Below are 7,052 nucleotides of genomic sequence, written 5' to 3'. Positions count from 1 at the left end.
TTCATATCCATTTTTCCTCCTTCTGTAATTAACTGTCTCTTTAGATATATTTGATACCTAGATGACTCTCCAAATTATTTTTTAATTTTATTTAGGCTACTCTACTTTTGCTGGGTTTCATAGCCTAGTTATACACATTGTGTTACAATTTTTTTTAACATTTTGTAATTTACTACCTCCTAATTTCATTGCATAGCCCTTTTTTTTCTGTGAAATATGAAGCATATTTCCTAGTCTATCTTTAATTTTTATTATTTTATATACTGCTTTCATATACTGCTTTATATACTTATTATTTTAGATACTGCTTTTTTGTCTTACTCATTTCCTGTTTACGGTAAAAGATCATTTATGTCTCTTCAAAGGGAGTTCACAATACAGCGCAATCTGTTAACTTTTATTTAGACACCTCCTATTCAAAATGTACTATGGAGTGGCTATAATGTAACTGAGACTGATTTACAGAAAGAAGTGTCAATATAAAGAGCATTCCATAGATTTACAGTGTGAAACTGCCAGGGTAAACTAGGCAGAGATTAATGTATGGGTATTAAGTGAACTACGGACAAGAGATGTTCTTGTCAAGGCCTGCACAGAATTGGCTAGTCATACTGTGTTGCTCTCTTCCCTATTTTTAACTGCGAGATCATATGAAAATACAGATGACAACTGTGGTAGATGATTTCCTAATAGTCTGCTCCCCGATTTTATTGGCTATCTCGAGCACTGGCACACTACATTACAGCCATCCAGACCTGGCTTTAGAAGGTGAAATCTCATGTGCTGAGAATAACGAGATCAGTTCTGCTGATGTAGATGAGCCAGAACTTTATCTAATCCCACAAAATGCCTTCAACAGCATCTGCTCTCTCATCAGCACATAACTCTTCACCATCTGTGTCATTCTCCATCCAAACTCCAAGACTGCATCACCCCGCCACCAATTAGCTCACTACGCTGCTAAGGACAATTTGTAAGAAATATTTTTTCTATTCTTTCCAACAATTATTATTTGCCACTTGAGAGAGGGAGTGAAAGAGGAAGACAAGAAAGAAAATAAAGGTATTTGCAATGAGTTCTTGAAACATTTTAAATATAAGGCTTGATCTCAGCTTTTCCTCTTTAATTAGCTGTTGTTACTTGAAATTTTCAGGGCTGTTTCAGCCCTGTAATAACTTGTTTGATTTACAGTTGTAACGATTTATTCCTGCTGGGGGCGGGGGGAACCATGCTGATTACTTCACTCTTATTTTTGCTGTGTCATTCTCTAAGCTCACAGAATGTATTGCAATGCTTTTTCAAAAAAAAAAAAAAATAAAAAATCAATCAATATAATTTTCTAAAAGCAAATACTTCATGTACACATTGATACAAAAGCTGCAAACCTTATATGAAAATTAACATACCTGTTGAGTGCAGATGCTTCATCTTTTTCCAGAAAAATAAGTTTTTCTATATACCAAGAATCAGACCTCCTCTCTGTTATTTTCTTGTAATATATTGCAATCTATTATCCTGTTTGCTTTTTTCTGCTATGCACTAGTCTGATAGTTTCAATGATTTTTCCTTAATAACCTCAAGCCATTATTCTGATTGTTGCATTGTATGACGGTCCTGTTTAGTATATCTACTTTAGCTTGGGGTTTTTTTTTGCTCCTAGACAAACCAGTTTTTGCTGCATTCAGTTCTCCTGCATAAAGGGGAACTTTACTCTTCTTTCAGTATTAGCATTATGTCTGCAAATAGAAATCATTTTACCTTCAATTAAGCTTGTTATGCACCAGTGGCACACTGCTGACTTCACGTTTATTCCACATTTACGAGACAGAGGAGAACAGAGTTCACTACACTGAAGATACACTTTGTGATACCTTGTAGCCACTAATCAAAACCTAAACCAGATTATTAGTAACTAAAAAACACATGCATCTCAGGTGTGGAGTGATTTAATCACCTCAGGCCAGCATCTCCATATATTATCATTAATGATTATAGGAAATATTTGTTTGAGGGGAAAACAAGTGAGCATGTTGTGATGGTACATACAACCTCCTTCCATCAGCTCCACTCTCTGCTCTGCATTAACTGATTTCCCTGTCTAGGAATTGCTCCATGGATTGACTGATTTTATTTACCAGCCTTCTTAGGCAGAGCTTGGAATAAGAAAAAAGCATGGCTTTTTGTCTACCTAGTTACTTATTTTATTGTTTCCTTGCTTCAGTCTACTGAGGCAAAGCTTTTGCCTTTCTTTGCTTGTACTTGCACTTCAAGCGTGAGGCTTCTGCCTCTGACATCTCTACAGAGAAACCAGAACCCATGCTCTCATGTCTCCATGCGGGGACTCTTCCGAGGAGCTGGCTGGGGAAGTAGGAGGGTCACTACCAGAATACCAAGCACTCCTAACTGCCAGCCATCTCTGGCAGTATCACCGGCAGTCTGGAAAGCAGAAGAAAACCTAACATAGTAATTTTGCTATAATTACTGGATTTGCAAATTTTTTAGCTTTCCTTCTTGTCAGTCTCCTTTTTTATTCGTTATAAAAGAAACTGATTGAAAATATTCAAGTCTAAGAAATAATCCCTAGTATGCATCCAGAAAGAAATATATCTATTCAGATTAATGAACATTACATGACAAAACCCCTACGGACTAGTTAGTAGATTCAGCAAACAAAAACAATGACTTCCTAAAAGAGATTTTCTTTCTGATTTTTTTTGCCCCGCCCCCCCCAATAATCGGCCAGTTCCTCAAGTGTATTTCTTCACCTCTTAATATTCCAGAAGGCACCATTACTGTCTCCTGCATCTTTAGCACTCACCACTTCCAATCAAAATAGCAGCGATGAAGATGGATAACCTGTCAGGCATTGCTTCATCTCCTAGCAGAGTGAGGAGGGCAAATCCACTATCATAAATCATTTGCCTTAGAGGGTATAGTCAAGTGACATGAGAAGTTAAGGGCTTAAAATGAAGTTTCAATTTCACCTATCATTTTCTGTGTCACAGAGTGGCAACACCCCAGCAGCAGGTACAGTCCAACTTAAGGAAAGACAGAGCTGCACAGTCTCAGGGCCAATATTGCCAACAGTGTCCTTGAAAGTCCTGGTGCTATGGCCAGGCTGCAAACCTTCTGTCAAACACTGATTTTCAGCCGTTAATATCTTTACAAGAAATATATAAAATATTCAGACTGAGAATTTTTTCTGGTAACTCACTAAGTTCAAGACTCAAAGACCAGTAAGTCTGTGAAACACATCTCATTAGGCTTTGGTTCTCTTTGGGCATGATGCTCATCTGCAAATGAAATGAAAGGGCAGAGCTGGTCTAGTGGAAGGTGTCTCTGCCCCTGGCAAAGGGGTTGGAACTAGATGGATCTTTAAGGTCCCTTCCAACCCAAAGCATTCTATGATACTTTTGGGTCTGTAGCAATAGATGACAAACAGAAAAGAAAGCAGCAGCCAAAATCATCTTCCAATGCAAAAAATGCCTTTCTACATTGATTGCAATTTAAAGTCCGTGTTTCTCTCTAATGGTCTCTTTTGAGTGACCTGGGAGATGATCCTCAGTCTTCTAAATCCTAGGGGCCCCAAGCTCAGTTTGCTTTTGGGGCAGGTTTTCCAAAGATAAAAATAAAACAGCACGAACTAAAATGTAAATGCTATAGAGGACCTCTGCTCTAACCTGGGATTATTCTGCTTAGCACTAGACTTCACACCATCACCTTTGAGTCTCAGATTTATTTACTGACCCCCCCCTCCGTAATTAGGCTGTGGGCTTGCTTCAGAAAGTGACCCTATAAAATAAAAATAAAAATAAAAATAAAAATAAAAATAAAAATAAAAGCATCACATGATTCTACAAAACTGCAGGCTAAATTATGCAAAAGTCTTTACTTCCCATACATATTTTTCTTTTACTATCAGCAGTCTGTTCTCTAGTCTCATAACTTAACCAAAAGGGCAAAAGGTCAAACAACTGTTAGCTTATAAAATTAGAGACATTTTGTGCCTTAAAAGATCCCAGTGCTGAGATGTCTGATATTAGAAACAATGGAACAAAATGACTGAAAATGACTGAAAAATTACTGAAAGCTATTTTAGAATAAGTGTGTCTTATATAAGTCGTATACACAAGCAGAAAATAAAAATTAAGAAAAATTGCTCAAATGGAAAGCATAAGTTCTGAATATCAATAGGCTACAATATGTAGGCCTGAATATTCTATTTGCCATTGCTCTATTTGGCTTCAGAAACAAAATTATCTAGGATAATTATAATTACAGCTGGTAAGAATTTCCACGCTTAGGGGAACACTAACATTTCAAATTTGTTTTCATGATGAATCAGAATAAAAAAAATAAAATTCCTCTCAGAGAAAAAACTCTGGAAAATTATGAGGTTTAGGTATTAAATACAGATACTGTCAAAATACTGTCCTATGTATATCAATATCTAGTAGGCACATAATGTAATATTGTATTTGGTATTCCAATAAATCTGATTATAAAGTCAATGTGAAAGGAATAGGAAAATTAAACACTTGTAAATCACAAAGCAGAATATTTTTATGTTGACTAAGGATGTTGGGGTGAGCTTTTCAACACTGTGGAAATGTTTGCTTTTTTGAGAAAAAAATTATTTGCTGGCAGTATTTTCTTTTTTACCCACTGTTGTTTTACTACCCGAGTTTTAACACCTCTCCTCTCAGCATTTCCTCTCTTTGAAAATATCCTTATCAAGCGGTTTGTCTGTGTGTCCTTCCGTCCTTCCTTCCTTCCTTCCTTCTTTCCTTCCTTTTCTCCCTCCCTCCCTTCCTCCTTTCCTTCCTTGTAGTATGATGACAAACAAGCTTTATTACTGTATTTGGATATTTATTTATTATTTTTTACAGTGCCTAGTTACATAAAGACCTTCACATCTCTGGACTAATGAGCAAAATTGAATCCTCATAAAATCCAAGCAAGGCAAATAAGCAGATAAAATGATGGACGGAGAGAGGTGTACATTTAAGGGAAGTGTTAGGATTAGCAGCAACGTAGTCCTGAGTCTCACACTGTGCTTTAGACTATCATGCCTGCTGTAATATGGCTCAGTGCATTAGCTCACTGAAGAGATCATTCAGCTGAAGTGCCATGCATAAAGCCAGATTTTCGGTGTATTTCTGACAACACAATGCATGCACATGGGAGAGCAGGTAGCAGGTGGTGCACCATGAGGCAGAGCTCCTGCCTGTCCCAGCAGCCTGACTGGCCTGCACCCTGGAGCCATCTGGGCTACGGCAGAAAAGACCCTCCACAAGACGATACTAGGATGAGCAGGTATCCATCAAACTAGATCTGGTCCAAAGTAAAAACCCCTGAAGAACCCAGTCTGGAGTACTATCTCCACTCTGCATCTGCTGAGCTAGTGCGGGTGTATTCATAAAAATCCACATGCCATTCACAGTATTTGGAATACTCCTACAACTATTTGTTAAGATTGGACATCTTTGAAAGTATTTATCAAGTATATTCCTTGAGAACTGTGGTTAGGGCACTATAAAAACACACAAGCCCCATGGCACAGCACAGCACAGCTTAGGGTAACATAGGTGCACCTGTGTAATCTACCTGTAAAGGCTTACACCAGGAAGGGGAGAAGTGTTCCTGCACTCAGTGACCCATCTCTGCAACCTTTGAGCTGCTGTTTTGTGACTGGAAACCGAGTATTTGGGCAGAATGCCTCCTGTGATGCCCTCACAGAAGATGCCTCACACGGACAAGGAGGCAACCAACTCTGCTGAACACACTCACAAATGCCTAGTTGATTGAAAACTCAAACCACCGCAAAGAATATTCTGCTGTTCTCCTTCTGACAGAGAACTACATCAAAGGCTCTGCTGGAAGGAGGGAGAAATAATGTTTGGTGATGACGTGTCTCTTACCCAACAGCAAGAGCTGCAGTCCCTCAGCCCGGTGCTTGCCCTGTCCCCATATGAACAGGCTGGGCTCCCCAGCTCTGACCTACACAGTTCTAGAGGCAGAGCTGCAGTGTCCCCTTGTGCAACACTTGGGAACATGTGCCACCACCTGGAGTGGCCTGCCTGCATGTTGGTGAAGCAGAGGACTTCAACAGAACATATCCAAGCACCTGTGCCTGGTGCCAGAAAACAGGCACTACAGGGATTTGCTCTTCACTTTTCCATGAACTGTCTCCAATAACTGCCTTGGCTTTAGAGTCGAAGGCCTCCACAGTAATGAACAACTGTTATTTCTAGCACAATGGGATCATTGTCTATAATGGTATCCCTTAATTGCTACTGCAGTGTAAATTATGAAAAGCAAGAATATCTGAATATAGAGACACTTGGCCCTTTTGACAGGAAATTAAGGTCTGTTCTCTAAAAGCGCTGCATGCCCTGAACTCCAGCTCAAGTCAAAATAAATTACATACATTCAATACGTCTAAAAGCAAGCTCTTAACCTTTACAAACTAGAGCTCATAGAGCTCACGTAGTGTGTGTTCTGGCTATCCTTATAAATGTCCAATGCTTTTTCAGATCCTACTATTCTCACGGGCATCCTGGTCACATCAGAGTTAATGGGAAAACTTGGCTAAAAAGGTTGAAATACATGTTTAAAAAACAATGAATAGATCTGTGGGTGTACTACATTTTGAAGCTTTTCTGTATTTGATTGCTTAATTGCTTATTTTTTTACTGTTTGAAAAAGCAAACAAATGTTGCTATATCATCTACAATAAAAATCTTTCATCTTCCTTCCCATTTTTCATGCCTTGAGAGTCTATTGTTTTCAACCTCTTGGATAAAATCTTTTTCATACCTGTTTGTGCCTTCCTTTGGTGTTGTACCCCTTGGAAGCATTGATGCCCAGAACAAACTCAAGCTTCTGAGAATGAGCATGTTATCTCTTACAGTGCCACTTCAATATTCCAAGAATCAAGAGTCTAAATAATTAATCTCCATTGCAAACTGCCTGAAAAGCATGGTATTGTCAAACAATAGCAGTAAAGTGCTGAGGAAAGGTCCAATCCTTCTCTTACTGATGTCAGTGGG

The 7,052-nt window shown here is 38.6% G+C and overlaps 1 long non-coding RNA gene across 1 annotated transcript; it reads left to right on the top strand.

Moving 5' to 3' along the window:
• The first annotated feature begins 311 nt into the window (after nt 1-311).
• On the top strand, nt 312-6,761 carry LOC138730524 (uncharacterized). Its single transcript, XR_011339039.1, has 2 exons — nt 312-1,062; nt 4,890-6,761. It is a non-coding gene; the product is annotated as an uncharacterized lncRNA (long non-coding RNA).
• Nucleotides 6,762-7,052: the final 291 nt, after the last annotated feature.

Source organism: Phaenicophaeus curvirostris, chromosome 1 (genome assembly GCF_032191515.1).
Source record: "Phaenicophaeus curvirostris isolate KB17595 chromosome 1, BPBGC_Pcur_1.0, whole genome shotgun sequence".
NCBI classification, from domain to species: Eukaryota; Metazoa; Chordata; class Aves; order Cuculiformes; family Cuculidae; genus Phaenicophaeus; species Phaenicophaeus curvirostris.
This window is presented reverse-complemented; position numbering and strand designations above follow the sequence as displayed.